We start from the raw sequence: 20,224 nt of genomic DNA, 5'->3' as shown, positions 1-20,224 counted from the left end.
GGTGCGCCCGGCGTGGCCGTTTCGGGAATTTGGGAGGAGTCACCTATTTCCTTATCAATGCGGGAGGCTTAGATAGATAAGGCGGGAGGTCGGTCGTCAGGAGGAGGAGGAGGACAGCAGGTTTTTCAAAGTTGTACCTTTACTGTATAAGCAGTATAGTATTATTCCGTCCGTCAGTCCGTGTCAAAGTCGCAATGCCCAAGTGGGGAAAATATAAAAAGTTGTACAGGAAGGAATGGGAGTCGGACCCAGAGCTAAAGGCGTGGATTGCCCCTGTCCAGGATGATCCTGCCAAAGCAAGATGTAAATATTGCAACGCCATTATAAGAGCTCATTATAATGACCTGAAAGAGCATGGCCAGACAAAGAAGCACCAGGCCTGGTGTGCGCCCAGTGTCAAAGCCTTCACTGTACCAGTCAATGCTGGTCCATCAGGTACCATCAAAGATGACCAGAAACGGCGTGAGCTTAAGATTGCGACATACGTTGCATGCCACACATCCATTAATGCTGTGGACGACCTGTCAGATATCTGGCATGATGAAACGGGAGAATTCAAAATGCACAGAATCAAGTGCACAGCAGTAATTAGGTCTGTCCTGGCACCACACTTCAGAGAAGAGTTGATTGCTGACATCGGTGAGTCCCCATACTCTCTCTATCTAGATGAAACTACAGACGTATCCGTGACGAAACTCCTGTGTATATGTGTCAAGTACAGGTCGCTGACACAGGCCAAATTCATCAGCACATACCTGGGACTTGTTGAAATTATCGACGCTAATGCGGTAGGAATATCAGATGCAGTCATCAAGTTTCTGATAGAATCTGGCCTTGACATCAAAAACATGGTCGGGATTGCTACTGATGGAGCAAGTGTCATGGTCGGAAAAAAATCACTTTACTGAAACAAAAGCAGCCCAATCTGCAGCTGATTCGCTGCATATGCCACTCATTGGACATAGTTGCAAACAAAGCCATGCAACTTCTTCCAAGCAACCTTGACTATATGATAAAAGAGACATATAACTGGTTTGCACACTCATCGAAGCGCCAGTGTGCAGTGTTGTACCCGAACGCGTTCAAAGAACGATCGTTCACGAACTCGTTCATATTTAGGGTGAACGTGAAGTGAACGTACTGTATTTCTGTTTGATGAACGTCATTGTGAACACGTTCATTTCTGGCGTGTGTGAACGTCACTTTTTCACGTTCAACTTTCGTTCAAGAGTGAGTGTTTCAATAGAGCCTTCCAGGCGAAATCCCCGGCACTAAAACACACCCTAAACATGCCTTAATATTTAGCGGAAAACCCATCAATAAGTCCCTATCCGACACAAATTAACTAATCTTTCTCAGCCGTCACTGGAGCGCGCATCTAGCTACTGGCACTGCATGATGATCATGCACGCTGACAGACAGCAGACACTGTCCCAACTCCTAACACAAACACTGAGGGAACTTGTTGTTGTACACACATAATGTGCCACGAAAAATAGCTTCCAATAGCTTAGTTGGTTATTATCGCTTCGAGGAGGTACGTGTCCATAATATCGCCACGAACGGCCAACAAAAGACATCTCTCTTCCACAGTGAATGAAGCGCAGTGATGCCTGATTTATTCTTCGCCGTACAATGTGTTCCGTGCTGAAAATAGCTGATATACAAGCTCACAACTCGTCGCGTCCGGACACGTTGTGAGCTTGTAGATCAGCCAACCCCAGCATGCGGAGATGCAGGCTCTGAGAACGTTCAGAAATATTTGCCTTCACAATAAAAGCATGCAAAAGCCCATATAGAGAAGGAAAAATAATTCGGTGGCATTTCACATTGCAAAAGAGCAATTTTTGTAAAATGTAAAAAATATATAAAAATTAAAGCAAAAAAAGAACGAAAAAGAACTATAATAGTTCATTTTTCAAACTATGAACGGAACTAGTTCATTTAAAAAATGTTGAACTGTGAACTGAACTAGTTCCTAAAAAAAAGAACTTTCCCAACACTGCCAGTGTGATTACAGAAACGTGTACGAGACACTGTATGACGGAGAGACTCCACTGAAATGTATTTCACCCAGCAAGACACGTTGGTTAGTTGTTTCAGATTGCATAGAACGCATCGTAGCGCAAGAAGATGCACTGAAGCTGCACTTCAGCTTGGTATCCACCGCCGAACACTGCTATACAGCCAGGCTGTTGAATGAAATGTACAGTGACCCCAAAAACATTCTTTACATGCACTTTCTCCGCCCTGTGTTGGTAGAAATAAGAACGGTGAATAAAATCTTCCAGTTGGAAACAGGAGACTCATTGGGTGTGTTTAGGGATCTTGACAGGCTGTATATGTCTACACTGAGGAGAGTGGTAAAGCCCAGTGCATTATGCATGAATGAAAAGCGTCTCCTGGAACTCGACCTGCAATCATCCGCCATCTACCTCTCACCCCAGGATGCAGACATGGGTACAACATTCACACAGATGATGGAAAGAAGCAATCTGCCCGGTAATGTGAAGGACATAATCCTCTCTCTGTGTTTTGATTTCCTAAAAGAACTCCTGGTACAGTATCAAATGCGCCTGCCAGGATCAATGGAAATGCTGCGTAAACTGGAGTTGTTTTGCCCCAAAACTGTGATGTCCACACTAGACAGACCCAGAGTTAAAGACTTGCCCACAGAGTTCTTTTCATGTCATATCGACACATTAGAGCGCCAGTGGAGAAATGTGGCATCAGCAGGTTTCTCAAGTGATCAACCCGTTGACAAGTTTTGGCTGGACATTGAAGCATTCAAAGATGCAGGAGGAAACCAGTGTTTCCAAGAAATGGCGCTGGGTGTCATCAAAATGCTGAGTCTGCCCATATCTAATGCTCATGTTGAGAGAGCATTTTCCCTTGTGGCACTAATAAAGGATGACACAAGAAATCGCATGGGACTACCGCTCCTAAACAGCATCATGCTTGTGCGCACTGGACTGGGCAGGACTGGACTGACGTCCGGTAATTTCAAACCTCCCCGGCGGCTGTTGGGGAGATTTGATTCATCAATGTATTAGCCAGATGACCTGGCTTGCAGTAACTGTAAATAGTTTTAAGTTCGTGTAATAGTTATAAGTTCCCCAAGTTTGGGTGGTTTAAAACACAACAAAATAACCAAGGAAAAAAAAAGAAAACGGAAAAAAAGAAGAAATCTTCAACTTCAACGACATTGATTTGCATTCTGCATAAAGGTAAGATCATTTTGATGTAACAGTATACTGTGTGTGTGTGTGTGTGTGTGTGTACTGTGTGTGTGTGTGTGTGTGTGTGTGTTGAGCGCTCAAGCCGCTGTGCCGAGAGAGATAATGTGTGTGTGTGTGTGTGTGTGTGTGTGTGTGTGTGTGTGTGTGTTGAGCGCTCGAGCCGCTGTGCAGAGTGTGTGTGTGTGGTGTGTGTGTGTTGAGCGCTCGAGCCGCTGTGCCGAGAGAGATATAATGTGTCTGTGTTTGTGTTGAGTGCTCGAGCCGCTGTGCAGAGAGAGAGAGGGATGTTTTAAAGATGTTGAATTGTAAATTTGTATCTCACATTTCATGGCAGTATTTCATTGTGGCTACACCAGTGCATGTTGCTATTTTGGGTTGGCTGACTGACAGTTTTTTTCTGCACACTATGCTTAGTTTATCTATGTTATCTTTGGTTATTTGGTGGAGATATGAAGCTTTGTATGCATCACACTATATGCACAGTGTTTCTGCTGCATATGTAATGGTTTTGTGCCGTTACATGGGGTTGGCCGATTTGGGCTGGTTTTTATTTAATTGGGCGGGTTTTAAGATGTGCTTGGGCTGGAAACTGTCATTCTGATCTGGCAACCCTGATAGAGACCACAGAACCTTTCAAGCCTGTTTTCTCAACTCTCTGTTTTCTGCAAGACATTATAAGCCAAAACTGGTGGTTCAAACGGAACAACCAATATCTCTATTAAAAAAGCAGTCCCTCAGTCAACTTTTGTCACAATAGAGCACAATAGGATATGAGACTTTGAGGATTTGACATGTATTTGTTCTTAGGCCTTGACCAGTCCTGTACAGAAACTGTCTTCTATACTAAAGTGGAAACTTTAGATTACATTACAACTTAACACATGCAATAATAAAAGTACAGGGGGCTGTATATACTTTTAAAAGACAATATGTGAAGGCTTGTGTACTATGTATAAAGACTGTGCAATCATGGGGTGGGTGGCAGTTTGAGTATTGGGAAACAAACAGGCCTAGCTGTTTTTAGTTTTGTGTGTGTCTGTGACCATTTCAGCCAGTAACACGCATTATCAAATCAAGTAGGACTAACATTGTCCCAAGCTAAATTAAGACACTGGGATGTAAACCACAGTATGAGCAGTTGTTTCTTCACCAGAGCTGGTTCTACTTGGTTCTGATGTTACTGAAATAATGTGGAGAAATCCTCTTAATGGCTCTGCTACAGTAACAATTAATTCATATCCACTTATTCAATAAGTTAAGATTAGTTAAGATTGTACATGTTTATCCATATACTCAGTGTATACATAATATCCATACCATATAGTTTGATAACATCAGTCTCCAGTAGTTTAAGTCCCAATGGAGAGTGTTTGGTAGAAAATAGGTCATTTTTGGATCAACTACTGTACTACTTTTTAAGGTTTATTATAAACCAGCAGTTTTTATGCACCACATGTGGAAGAACCAGAAAACAGTAGGTACAGTATGCCATCACATAAAGACTTCTGTTTCCCACTGCCTTTGATTGAGATTTTATCTTAGGCTATATTTGCACGTCATTCAACCAGGTCACTAAAAATGTTTTGTTTTGTGTTGTGTGAACCAGAGGAGTATTACACAGTACAGGGGTTCAAGGCAGAAGATGAAAACCTCTTCTTGGATGAGACCTGCTTACTGGCAGAAGTGCTCTCCTCCCTAAGTTTCATTATTAAAGGATAATACTTATGTTACTGAAATGGGTATGGAGAAGTGGGAAGATCTCTGTTACTGAACAAACAATATAACAATGATTACTAGAGCTATTTTAACAAAACATATCCCAAGTTACAGCACCTTTAACATTTCACAAAGGATAATAATATTAAGTTATGTGTGATAAACCTATTTCTGTAGTTCTGTTGAAACTCAGAGTCAAAGAGGTGTAAAATGGTCTCAGTTCATCCATAATGTGATCATTAACAGGTGATCTGTCCAATGACAGACAGCCAGTGACCATTAACATGTTGTATCTCTGCATTTGAATGCATTGTCTATAGTGAATGAAGCATTTGAAAAAACATTGAATAAAAGTGCAGTCATCACAACCCTATTGAAACTAATTCAGTGCCCCTCATTCCCTCAGAGCAACACAACCTGAACAATGACTTAAAGACTTAAAGTTGTCCAGGTTTACACAAATACAGCTGTTATTGTGTCTCTGTTGTTAAAAACAATGTAATGATGGATATAGCATATAATTATTATATAGGTGACGACTTGATCATGAATTAATAATGCCTTACACTATAGACACATGGCCTACACATTACACAAAAAAGTTTGACAACACACAATTACTAAGGATTTTGTATGTGGATTTACTGCAGTAATTATTTATAAGTTCATATATATTTAAATTTGTACTAATTTACTAAGAATATTGTATGTGGATTTACCGTCACATATAGTTCTTATAAGTTACACAATTATATAGGTTTCACTTTACAAAAACTTACTATGGCTCTTATATGTGCTTTGACTGTTATATATAGTTCCTATAAATGACAAAATTATATAAGTTTCACTTTACAAAAACTTACTATGGCTCTTATATGTGCTTTGACTGTTTTATATAGTTCCTATAAATGACAAAATTATATAAGTTTCACTTTACAAAAGCTTACTATGGCTCTTATGTGCTTTGACTGTTTTATATAGTTCCTATAAATGACAAAATTATATAAGTTTAACTTTACAAAAAAATACTATGGATCTTATATCTGCTTTGACTGTCATATATATTAACTACAAGTTTCATGTAAAACATATACAAATTTAGTTATTTATTTTCCATATGGGTACAAGAGTTAAAGATCTATAAAGGGTCCATTTGGTTGCCAACTCTCCCGGACCACTGGTTGAAAACCACTGATGTAACCAAACCTGAATCCACTCAAAATTAGTACTGTAGACCACACTTCACCTGTAGTTGTAACTGCTGTACTCAAAGTCTATGAGCATGAGCCTCTATGGATCCTTGTCTTCCAGAAGCAGGATATTGCCTTTGGAAGCAAATAAAACAAGTGAAAACACGTTTTTTTTGTCACACCAGCAGCCTGTTGCATCAGCTGCAAGTTATCTTAAGTTAGGGAGCCTAAATCCACATAATTATGTAGTTAGTTTGATACTACAGCTGTGTCTTTCTTTGGTTACACAGATAGTTTGTAATAATAATAAACCTTATTTATATAGCACCTTTCATGTCATAAAATGCAACAAAAAGTGCTTTACAGGGCAAAAAAGAGAGAAAAACAAAAATGTTAAATAGCATTCAAACAATAGCTAATTAATAATAATCAAATTATAACACTATTCTGGTCAGGGTTATATCCATGGTGAGCACTCATCATCATCATCATCATCATCATCATCATCAGTAATTTACTACTCTTAGAGAATCAAGTACTTCTTGTGTTGGCAATCATTGCATTTATTGTTTTTCTTTTATGTAACATTTTGTAAACAGGTCATGGATAATCACACAGGGAGGTCTTGAAGAGAAAAAAATAACGTCTTTTGGTGGGCTGACGCAAAACAAACAGTCGGCATAACTCAATGATGATCATCCTCCAATCATCCAAATGACGCACCATGACATTACTTATTTTATGGAGGACTTTACTACGGACTCTGTGTAAATTTAAGTTGTTACCTATATTGAAAATTTATTTCAGATGGTGCAACCCTTAAACCATTAGTAGCGCATAAATTCCATCCTAAATTAGAAATTACGATCAAACTAGGCTACATTTGAGCACAGCTGGTGCAACCCGTGCTCCTTCAGCGCTTTTTTATGAGTAATACATCTGTCAAAAGTTGGTGGAAAAACATAAACATAAATTACATTAATATATAGATAGATAGCCTACCTTATAAAAGGTATGAAAAGCAAGACATTTATTTTAACAATATGAGGCATCAACGTACGACAGTCTCGTACAGTATTAAGTGTTGACATTTAGCATGTGCTTGAGCAGTCCTCAGCTTGGACTCAAACTCAAAGTAAGTCAAAGGTGATTGATTGATTTCTTTTTTGCCCTTGCCTGAATATGCTCTACACATGTACAGGAAACTGAGTTCCAAGAAATGTGTCAGCAAAGCCAAGAGGGCAGAAGAACCAGCCCAAATTGGCAGTGCGAGTATGAGCACAACGCCTGATAGGACGAGAGAGACTCTTACCTTCCTGAACATCATTGTGACAAAATACCACTGGAGATGGGGTTGCTGCCAGCAACTCGCTGAGCAAACAGAGGAGTGGGGGTTTGGGGAGGGGTGGGGTGAAGGGGTAGTTAAAAGGAGGATAAGAGAACAGATAGTGAGTGACAGTGAAACTCAACATTATTGTATGTTCAGAGGACAGGTATTTGGGGGCACAGACAGTAGGCCTACCTGTTATTCAGTATGAAAAATCACTGTAGTACTTGATTAGTGTGAATACTATATATCATATCGAGAGTCAAGAGTTACCCACAGGGGAATTACCAACAGTTTGAGCACCCTATCCAGTCTAACAAGAGACATGATATACTTGTTTGCCAGTTAGAAATGTGTGTCAGTGGAATATTGCTGACAAAACCCACATCAGGAAATACCACAACCACAGGGAGGTTTTGTCAGTGTCCGCTGCCGTTTACCCCATTCAAATACGTAGAGACAAATGACTTACTTGTATGGCAATTAGTGTTATCAGCAGTATGAGCTAAGTGAGACTCTTCGTAAATTCCGTGCGTAATTTGCGTAAACATGGAGCTGTGTGTGATTCCGAGTGGGGACTTTCTTCATCTCTGTTTAAATATAAACTATAACATGGTATTATATGCATGACAATGGTAGGCTTATAATAATAATACAACTTTATTTGCTAGCACCTTTCATGACATGAAATGCAGCTCAAAGTGCTTTACAGAGCAATGGAGAAAAAAATAAAAGCAAGCAGTAAAGTATGATGATCTGAACACTATGTGAGTAGCCTACATATAAACCATTGTCATTCATCAGTGACAAACACACACACACACACACACACACACACACAAATATAATGTAACACTCGATTTTACTGTGTAGTTTATGAATTGGACACATTGATGAAGTTATGTTAACACAGCACATTTTTAACTTAAATTGTATTTTGTATAATTTATAGGTGATCAAAGTTCATTGGACCTGCTGCAGGAGAATGAGAGCGCTGGGAGCGCCAGCCAACGGTGGGCAATTCCGGGTGCCAAGTACCGGAAAAAAAAGAAAGCAGAGACACACAACAGTGTTTTGGAGGGCTTCGTGGAGCACAAGAAGCGCATGGATGAGGCTGACCAAAAAAGGCAAGAAACCAAGAAAATGTAATTTTCCAAAACGTACTCCAAATGCAGCAACAGGCCGATGAGCGCCGATTTCAACTCATGAGGGAACAGCAGCAGGCGAGCACGCTAATGTTCACACAAATGATGGGGACAATGTTGAGGGCTATACGCAACCACCGGCACTGACTGGTCCGACCCCACCGGTACCGCAGTGGACGCCCACAGTCCCAGTCATGCCCTCACCAGCCTGGCCCGTATTCAACCCCCACAACAACACATCCATGACCCACAACCTGCACACTTTCAACAACCCTGCAACCATCAGCTTCCCCATCCCCACCATCACATCAGCATCCATGGCCCCCCTCTACAGCCTACATGCACACATGTCCCGCCCCCACAACATACCTGCACCCATACCACAGAGCAACACACCAGTATTCTACCCACGCAACCAACCGGCACCCATATGACCCAGACTCACACCCCCAACATGGAACCTGAGGGAACTGTGATCCTGATCTTCTGTAGAAGAATCCCATCCTTCCGTGCGCTGTCCACCTCATCTTCATTGGACATCTTCATTCAACTCTTGGCTGGTTGGTATGGCATCCAGAGCGTCGTACCACTGGAACGTTTAACTCATAGCGCGCCACTCTGTGGCACTACGAGCTTGTAGGTCTGCAATTTTTTTTAAACCGTGAATCTTTTTTTTTTTGTGATAAGAATTAGGCCTACCCTTTATTTTGCATTATATCCGATTCCACATGAAATGCTCGTTCTGTTTCATAATCTTGTTTTTTTTTTTTTTTTTCCCACTGAGGGGATGCTCCTATGTTTGAAAATGCAATGCATTAGTTTTTTATTTTAATTTCAAATTCCTACTTTTTGATGTATACTGAATTTGAGTTTAGCACAACACATTTACATCATTACAGTGAAGGTCAGGGAGGTGTGTATATATGTATTTATATTTATTTATAAATATTTATGTATTTATTTATTTATTTATATGTATTTATAAATATTTATGCATTTATTTATATATGTATTTATTTATTTAATATGTATTTATAAATATTTATGCATTTATTTATATATGTATGTATTTATATGTATTTATAAATATTTATATATGTATAGCCTGACATACTTTTTTTTTCTAATGTCAGAATTCAGTGTAGGCTACCAGCCTCTGGAGTTTTCTCTGGCATTTGTTGTGTGCATTAAAACTCTCTATTGTAAACAGTATAACGTTGTTTCAAAATAATAAACATCTCAGTAGGAATACGTTTGATTTTATTTTAACAATGAACAATGCTGTTCTAATAGATGTGCCATTTTCAAAACAATCTTGTTGGGAAAAAGAAAGTACAGAAAAAGAAAAAAAAACAAGCACAAAGTGGACATGGCAACAATAGACCCTGCATGGTCAAAACAGTGTTTGTGCTATAGTTTAACCCATTCTGGGCGGGAACCCCTCTTGGGGTTCTGTACAGTGTACAGCAGCCTGTTCAAAAAAAAAAAAAAAAAAGATTCTACTAAAATATAATATTACTAAAATAATATACTAAAATATTAAGTATTTCAGAACCTAGGTCAGGATTTAGAAGGCATTTTTAGAATCGGCCACAGTCCATAAATGAGTTACGGCAATTGTGCAAAATATGCACACAGTGCATTTCTAATGGAATTCCCCTGATCTGCTGGCCCAGCTTGTCCATTGTCTGGATCCTCCTGTTCCTCCAAGTCATCATCGAAATCTTCATTATGCGTTTCACAAAAGTTGTGCAAAACAACACATGCTGTGATAATGTGACTGATCAAAGAAATATGAGTGTCACATCTTTTCATCATACATCTCCATCTAGCCTTTAGCCGACCGAAGGCTCTCTCAACAGTCATCCTTGCCTGACTGAGCCGATGGGTGAATGCCGTCTGCTCCGGTGTTACACCTCTGCCCTCTGGGTACGGCTTCATCAGCCAAGGAAGAAGGGGATAGGCAGCATCCCCGAGAATGAGAAGGGGCACATCCTCACCTTCAAATGTCTCAGTCCAGCCTGGAAACAATGTGCCGTTCTCTCCACGACGACGTAGTGACGAATTGGCAAAGAGCTCTGGCATCATGGACCCTACCTGGCCAACCAACATTGATGTCCCAGAACTTCATTTTGTGGTCTACAACCCCCTGCAGCAGGACTGAGTAGAAGCCTTTCCTGTTGTAGTAGTCAACAGGGTCATCAACTGGCGCAATGATTGGAATGTGGGTCCCATCTATTGCCCCCACAACTTGAGGGAACCTCCATTTATCTCGGTTGTTTTGGACTATGACTCTCAACTCTGCGTCAGATGGGGTCTTGATGTAGTCAGGCTTCATTACCCTATTTATGGACGTGACAACTTCTTGAGTGATGACACAGGCAGTGGATTCTCCAACAGCAAACAGGTTACTGATGGTTCTGTACTCAAGATTTGTTGTCAACCTATAGAGACATATTGCCACCCGTAGCTCAACAGGGACAGGGCGTCTGTATCTGGTGTCCTCACGTGTCAAGCTGGGACGTAGGATGTCACACAGGTGCAGGAAGGAACTAAAAAGAAAACATTGTATTTGTAACACAATTTAAAAGTTTACAAACAATGGTTTAAAAACAATAGCATAACAAATTGCAAGAGCAGAAAAACTACAACATTATAAGACCATAGCCTACTTGAGAGTAAAAAGTACTTGTTCACTCAATTGGAGAAACAGCGAGATCAATTCGTGGCGGTGGCGACTCGCCACGACCTATTTTTTTACGCTATGGCGTATTCTTCATTTTCCGCCGTGGCGAGTACAGAATCCGCCGTGGCGAGTACAGAATCCGCCGTGGCGGTGACTCGCCACGACCTATTTTTTTACGCCATGGCGTATTCTTCATTTTCCGCCGTGGCGAGTACAGAATCCGCCATTGTTTTTTTTTTTTTTGCGTGCCGTGGTGCAGGTTTTATTGTCCTAGTAATACTATTCTCGGAATTATTTCATCCTCTTCTAGCGTAATGGTTAGTGCTCTCGCCCCTATAGTCAAGGCACTGTGCCGACGCAGGTTCGATTCTTGCAAAAAGCAAAGTTTTTTTTTTTAAAGTTTTTTTTTTACCCGTACATACAGTGTGTGTGCGTGCGTGCGTATACAGTGTGCGTGCGTGTATGCGTGCGTGTGTGTGTGTGTGTGCGTGCGTGCTTCATCGTATTTATTATTATTATTATTATTATTAATATGCAGGTAATAATAATAAATACGATGAAGCACGCACGCACGCACGCACACACACACTGTATACGCACGCATCCGCCGTGGCGAGTACAGAATCCGCCATTGTTTATTTTTTTTTTGCGTGCCGTGGTGCAGGTTTTATTGTCCTAGTAGTACTATTCTCGGAATTATTTCATCCTCTTCTAGCGTAATGGTTAGCGCTCTCGCCCCTATAGTCAAGGCACTGTGCCGACGCAGGTTCGATTCTTGCAAAAAGCAAAGTTTTTTTTTTTTAAGTTTTTTTTTTACCCGTACATACAGTGTGTGTGCGTGCGTGCGTATACAGTGTGCGTGCGTGTATGCGTGCGTATACAGTGTGTGTGTGTGTGTGTGCGTGCGTGCTTCATCGTATTTATTATTATTACCTGCATATTAATAATAATAATAATAATAATAAATACGATGAAGCACGCACGCACACACACACACACACACTGTATACGCACGCATACACGCACGCACACTGTATACGCACGCACGCACACACACTGTATGTACGGGTAAAAAAAAAACTTTAAAAAAAAAAACTTTGCTTTTTGCAAGAATCGAACCTGCGTCGGCACAGTGCCTTGACTATAGGGGCGAGAGCGCTAACCATTACGCTAGAAGAGGATGAAATAATTCCGAGAATAGTACTACTAGGACAATAAAACCTGCACCACGGTACGCAAAAAAAAAATAAACAATGGCGGATTCTGTACTCGCCACGGCGGATTCTGTACTCGCCACGGCGGAAAATGAAGAATACGCCATGGCGTAAAAAAATAGGTCGTGGCGAGTCTCCGCCACGGCGGATTCTGTACTCGCCACGGCGGATTCTGTACTCGCCACGGCGGAAAATGAAGAATACGCCATGGCGTAAAAAAATAGGTCGTGGCGAGTCTCCACCACCACGAATTGATCTCGCTCCACTCCGACTCATCCTGAAGGTGCGCCTCCAGATCCTGTTACCCCAGCAGTCACTCACATTTTGCCAGAAATTGGTGGGACGTGGATGCACCCACAGACTCCTGTAAAGACAACATATTTATCTTAACAACATAGTTAAATAAACAGCTCAGTAATATCAAGGGGGGGGGGGGTATTTTTTTTTAATCTGCAGTAGGATAGAACAGGTAGGAGTACAGATGCGTTTGCACGTGTTGCGCACAGCGTGTTTGGATGATAACAGCTACACATGGGCATGGCGCGCGGATTCGCGAGCCTGTGCGTGTGTGCTGGCCTGGGCCATATGTGCCCTCTCCCTACGCTCATTCTGTAGCTCCGAGCACTGCGGGAATCTAATGTCGGGGATGGATCGGCACACCACGTGCTTATACTGCCTGGGACTTGACCATGCTGAGGAAGCGGTGAGTCTCCCAGGAAAATGCCCTATGTGCGTGCAAACTACCCACCACATGAAGCAAAGACGCCGAAAGCGAGCCTGCCAATACTTCCTCTCCACAATTGACGACCTCCTCTACGAGGAAGGGGACTACGACGAGGAAGAGTACGACGCTAGAGACGACCCCCCCGTTGTTCCCCCGCCGCCGGGTCCGACCGTCCACTCGGACGTCTACTCTAGACTGGGGGCTAGGCCGCGCGTCAACAGCTGCGGCGCCTCCACGAGCGCGGCTGCTTCCTCCCCCCCCCTCCGACACGGAGGGCCGCGCCTGGAGCGGGCTAATGGACGAACAGGGTCTCGTCGATAACCAAGGAGGCTCCGATTATGAAGGTGAGGAGGATCACTTCAACTGGGACGGATACGATGGCGATCAGCTCGACAAGGCGGAGCAGGCTCAGATAGCCCCCGTCCCGTACGACAACGACGACGACGTGGCCGCACTCATGGAGATCGCACAAGGCCTCCCACTCGCCGCAGCTCAGGCGGCCCCGATAGCGGATTGCAGATTGTAGCGGCGCCCGTCGAAGTAGCCCCGGTACCCGACCTACTCCCCCGGGACGAGACGGAGCTGCTCGCAGTATACATGACGGCAGCACTCAGATGCGGACGACCATGGCCAGCACCAGCCGCGCCCACTAACCCAGCACAGGCTCTACTGTGGCAAGGCGTGAAGGTGGTCGCCGCCAAAACGCCGGAGAAACATGTGCTACCCTACGCGGAGGGGGTGAGGGAATTCCTCACTCTCACGTGGGCGCGCCCAAACGCCGCTGATCCACCCAGAAGCAGGAGTGCCTTCTCGGTTGATACAACAGACCCCAAGGTAGCGGGACTGGACGGCATACCCGAGGCCGAGCATTTGCTGGCTGGGTACCTAGTCAACCCGACACGACCCCAGTACGGACTGTAGGAAAAGACCCTGTTTTCCCAGATCCGAAAGATAGAGCGGCCTCAGCCTCGATTAGACGAATCTACAATCACCTCACCTCCATAGCAAAAGCCCTGAACGCCGAAGCACTCCTACAGGGCTCTCTCACCGTGCTGCTGGAGTTGGCAGGAGACGCCCCCACAGCTGAACAGCAGGCAGAGGTGAGACGTCTGAACGACGAGGCCAAGCTCATGACTGTTATGATCAACTGTATTCTACGTATTGGACCCTCGTCTGGTTCTGGTGTGTGACGACCCGGTTGGCATTTCCATGGTTCGGCGGCGGAAAGACAGACAGGCCGGCCCGGGAGAAGATTAACATGACACAAGACTTGGTCACATCAAAACGTTCACAAGGTTTATTCCACTTACAGCAGCATATATAGTTTGGATACTTCATGTCCTAATGACGTCACAGACTAGACATCACAATCATTGCCTGCCAGCAGCGGCCTTCAGCTCTAACACAGCTCCACTCTTATGTTACCATTCAGGCAGGCAGTACACCATACATACAAGTACATATCCGAACACAGTACCAAGTATCAGAACACTATAATACAACAATGACCAGAAACGCTGTCGAGTCCCTGGGTCGGGCCATGACTCTGTGTCTCATGCAAGAACGCACACGGTGGGCGGACATTTATCCCACAACAGGAACACTCCGCGCCACCCTCCTGGACCGACCGGTAACACCGATCGATAACACGACTCCGAGGGTTTTTAACGCCCCCACGGACCTGTTCCAGGGAGCCATGGCGGAGCTCATTGCTACCGGGGAAAGCAGCAAGAGAAACGCAGAGGGGCTGCGTCACCTACAAGAACCACCCAGACACGCTGCCCCTCCACACCGTCCGCCAACAGGAGGCTCAGCCCGTCCACCGGCCGAACGAGGCCACTCAAGGGTGTCCTGGAGGTACCGGGCAGAGCGGGGACAGACCCGTGGTCAGCCCGCGATAGAGCGGCAGCTGGCCGCGCTCACAGCCAGCCACGAGAGCGAGAGTACATCCCTCGGGGAGCTCCCCGTGGAAGAGGCGCCTACCGCGGGCGAGGACGTGGCCGCGCTAGATAGCGTGAGGAACTTTTTCCCGGGGGGAATCAGAGGACCGTTCCCCCCATGCCCGGAGGTTCGAGCTCGGCTCCGTTTGTAAAGGCCACGGGCCCCACATCGGAGCCAGAGGTAAAGAGAGCGAGAATGTCAAACACAAAGAGAGAGAAAGAAACTGTGAACATTCCGCCGAAAAATGTTGTTGCTGTTGTTACTCTGAAACATACAAATGCACTTTTGTACAAAAAATGTTCGATAAATGTACAACCTTATTTTGTAATAAAACGTTTGATTACATCAATGCCTCATATGTTACCACAGAACAAAATAAAACAACAAACTCGAACCCATACGGGCATTATGAGCCCACCGCAGCGGGAGCCACTAGGCCTCTCAACAGCGGTGGGACAGTGCTTAGGCACGAGCATTATGAGCCCGCTGCGGAGAGGACCAATAGGCCTCTCAAAAGCGGCGAGACGGTGCTCTGGCCCTGTAGCAAGCATCAAGCTAGCTACGGGCTGGAAACGCCACGGCCGCAAACTCTCCTCACCAGCCCGATTAGGCGAAGAGAGAATCCCACTACAGGGGTACCGCGTGCGTTACGTCCCCAAGCCACTAGGGAGTGCTGTCACTCCACGAATATCACAGCCCATACTGGAGAATCCTCTAACACAGTGCTTCCATCAATGGGAGCAGTGTGGTGCGTCCCCTTGGGTATTACGCACAGTAAAGACGGGGTACAAACTACAGTTTGCACAGCCGCCTCCCAAGTTTGGGAAAATAATACTCTCTCAAGTGAGGGGACAGGCAGCAGAAGTACTTCGGACCGAGATTCTCAAATTACTAGCCAAGAGGGCTGTCAGAGAGGTTCTTCTAGACCAACAAAACGACGGCTTCTACAGCCGCTATTTTTTGGTCAAAAAGAAGGGGGGGGGGGCTACGACCAATACTGGATCTCAAAGCCCTCAACAAATACCTCAGAATTTTCAAATTCAAAATGCTGACGGCAGCGACTCTACTACGTTCTCTGCACCAGGGCGACTGGTACACCAGTATCGATCTCAAAGATGCTTATTTCCATATCCCGATTTATCCACCACACAGGAAATTCCTGTGTTTTGGATTCGAAGGGAGGATATACGAATATATGGTTCTCCCATTCGGGATGTCACTATCCCCCAGGGTATTCGTGAAATGTACTCAAGCGGCATTAGCCCCTCTGTGTCACCGAGGGGCTCGCATTGTCTCTTACAGTACATAGACGATCTCCTGCTGTGCGCAAGTTCACCAGCGGAGGCGCTGATCTGCACGAAAATCGTGATGGATCAGTTGTCCTCCCTGGGTTTTACTATAAATCATGCAAAAAGCACGATGACGCCTACCCAATCGATAGATTACATAGGCATAGCACTGAACTCCCTCTCCTTCTCGGCCAGACTGAGCCAGGAGAGGGTGGAATCGTTTCTCAAATGCACGGCGCTATTCAAAATAGGACACAGGGTGCCGTTCAGCGTGTGTCTGCGGATGGCAGGACTCATGGCGTCTGCCATCTCGCTAATACGTCTAGGCAGGCTATATATGAGACCGTTCCAAGAATGGATGCGGTCTCTACGTATCCCTACAGTGTACAACACTACTACGATGTGTTATATCAACAAACAGGTCGGACTCAAGTCCAAGACCCTGCATCTACTAGCCCACAGACTAATCATGTGGTGCGACACACACCTCCTCTCGGTCAGAGCATGTCACGTACTGGGGCTCCTGAATGCAGGAGCGGACCTGCTATCCACCCGGAGGTGGCAGACCAGTTATGGGACAGGTTCGGCAGGGCCAAAGTGGACCTGTTTGCATCAGCAGGGAACACGAAGTGTCATCTGTTCTTCTCCATCAAGGGGAGCTCGTCACTGGGGCTAGATGCACTAGCTCACGAGTGGCCGCGGGACCTGCTCTATGCCTTCCCTCCCCTGTCACTAATACGGCCCACCTTGGACAGAGTGAGAACTCAGGGCCTGAAGGTGGTTCTCATAGCCCCAGCCTGGGGGTCATGGAGGTCAGAGATAGCCTCCCTACTATACGACCAGGCGTGGCAGCTTCTGCTACGGAAAGATCTGCTCACACAGGCAGGGTACGAGATATTTCACCCTTGCCCTTCTATTGGCTCTCACTACAGCTAAAAGAGTTAGTGATCTGCAGGCGCTCTCAGTGAGCCCTGATTGCACTATCTTGATAGAATGCGGGTCACAGTAAAACCAAACCCGACCTTCATACCCAAGAATTCAAGCCTGGCTAGTGTTCCGGTAGATCTAAGGTAATTTCACCCACCTCCATTTAGGGGGGAGGAGGATGAGAGGTTGCACTGTCTATGCCCAGTACGAGCCCTGCGGACGTACATGAATAGGGTGGCTCAATTCAGGAAGGGTAGCCAGCTGTTTGTGGCCTGGGCTGCCAGCGCAAAGGGAAAACCGGTCACTAAGGTACGGTTGTCCCAATGGATCGTGGAGGCCATACAGATGGCTTACTCCACGGCTGGGGTGGTGCCACCGGTGGGGTTGAGGGCACACTCCACTAGAGGTATCTCGGCATCCTGGGCGCTCTATAAGGGTATTTCGATACAGGATGTCTTTTTTTTTTTTACTTAAATTTTTATTGTTTTACAAGACAGAAAAAACAAACTTACAATACATATAACATCACAGACGTACAAAAAATAAAAAACAGAAAAATAAAAAATACAACAGGCATCGACATTGCGTTTATAAAAAGTTACTTTATCTTTCCAGGCATTCCCAGTTGTCTCTCATTCCCCTATACCCTTAAATATTGTCCATTTATACCATTTGTCCTCCATCTTTTCTTCTTGTAGCCTCAGACTGTGTGTTAGTTTTTCCATAAAATGAATCTCCTGAATCAAGTCCTCCCACTGTTCCTGTGTTGGAGGTTCCATCTGTCCCCATTTTCTTGTGATAGCTTTTTTTGCTGCCGCCAATAAAATGTTTATCAAATATCTATCCTCTCCTCGTATCTGACCCCCCATCAGGTTTCCTAAATACAAAACATCACACTTCATAGGCACCTCGTATCCCAATATCTTTTGTATCTGCTCATGTATCATTTTCCAAAACACATCCATTTTGGGACATTTCCAAAAAACATGTGAGTGATCTACATTTGCATCCCCACAACCTCTCCAACATTGTATCTGTTGCTTCAACTGTTTACTCTTGATTTTTGGTGTTGTAAAAAATCTGCATAGGTTTTTCCAAGAGAATTCCCTCCATATCCGTGAATTGGTAGTTGACTGATGCATTCTCCACATATGTGTCCAATCTTTTTCTGTAATTTCTATGTTTAGTTCTGCTTCCCATTTATTTTTTATGTATTCCGTTGAATGACTGCCACTCATCAGAGTTGTATATATTGCTGATATAATTCGAATCTTTTTCCCCTTGTATATATTTTTGATGATTTGGACAATACCATTCACTTCTATGGAGGGCCTCCCTTTGACTTCCTTAGTGTAATAATCCCTTAGTTGCAAATACCTGAAGAAATCATGTTTATCCAACATGTATTTAACACTCAAGTCTGTGAAACTCTCCAATGCCCCACTTTTCTCCAAAACACACCATGCCGTCATTCCTCTATTACTCCATATTTTAAATTCCTTATCATACCCTGCAGGTTTAAATGAACTATCAAATGCCATCCATTTTAAAATCTTTATATCCTCTTCTAACTTATATATTTTTACTATTTTAAACCAGATCTCCAGTGTAAACAGTGTGATTGGATCCATACAATGTTTTATTTTCTTAAACTTTTCCTTGTCTCCTATAATATTCTGAATGGGATGTTTGTTGAATTCCTTTTCCATATCTTTCCATTTTGCTATATAATCTGGTTTACACCAACATCCTACATATCGTAATTGGGCCGAATAATAGTACATTTTTAGGTTGGGAAGACTCATGCCCCCTTTTTCCTTTGGGAGTTGAAGTGTTTGAAATCTGACCCTTGGCCTCTGCCCTGCCCACACAAACCTAGAGATCATTCTGTCCCATGTAATAAATTGCCCTTGTGGGACCTCTACAGGTAAGGATTGGAATAGAAAGAGCAGTCTGGATAATACATTTATTTTAATTGCCTCCAACCTTGAGTTCAGGTCTAGTGGCAAAGTAGCCCATCTTTCAATGTCTTTTTTTATCTCCTGATTTAATTTTTCGTAGTTGGCTTTATATAGTGTGGACAAACTTTTTGTTATGTTTATACCCAAATATTTAATACTTTTTTGTTCCCAATTAAAATTGAAGGCTCCCCTTATAGTTGCATTTGGAGTATAGTTTAAAGCCAAAATCTGTGTTTTGGCTATATTGATCTTGTAGCCTGATAAACGACCAAATTCTTCTAATACTTTGCTTAAAATGGGGAGTGAGTCATTTGGTTTCTGGAGGAAGGCAATTACATCATCGGCAAAAAGTCCTATCTTGTGTTCGCTACCGTTTACCGTCACCCCTTGTATACCTTCATTATCCCTCACGGCTTGTGCTAAGGGTTCAATAAAAAACGCGAACAACGTAGGCGAAAGACAGCATCCTTGCCTAGTCGATCGTTGTAGGTTGAATTTCCCAGATAAACTCCCATTCACTTTAATTCTAGCCGTAGGTTGTTGGTATAATGTTTTTACACATTGTAATGCTTTCTTATTGAATCCAAATCTTGTCAATACCGTGTAAAGGAAACTCCAATTGACCCTATCATAGGCAGCCTCTGCATCAACACTCACTAGTAGAGTGCTTGTTTTAGTCCTCTGTGCTTGATCTACAATGTGTATAGTTCTCCTTACATTGTCATGAGTTTGGCGGCTGATTATGAAGCCCGTCTGATCCTCGTCCAAAAGCTCGTTGGCTATGTTCGCTAACCTTCTAGATATAATTTTGGTGTAGATTTTGTAGTCCACATTCAAAATGGATATGGGTCTATAGCTCCCACAT

Source organism: Protomyctophum bolini (genome assembly GCF_963924005.1).
Source record: "Protomyctophum bolini genome assembly, chromosome: 6".
In the NCBI taxonomy this organism is placed as follows: domain Eukaryota; kingdom Metazoa; phylum Chordata; class Actinopteri; order Myctophiformes; family Myctophidae; genus Protomyctophum; species Protomyctophum bolini.
The sequence above is the reverse complement of the archived record's forward strand: the minus strand, read 5'-3'. Positions refer to the sequence as shown.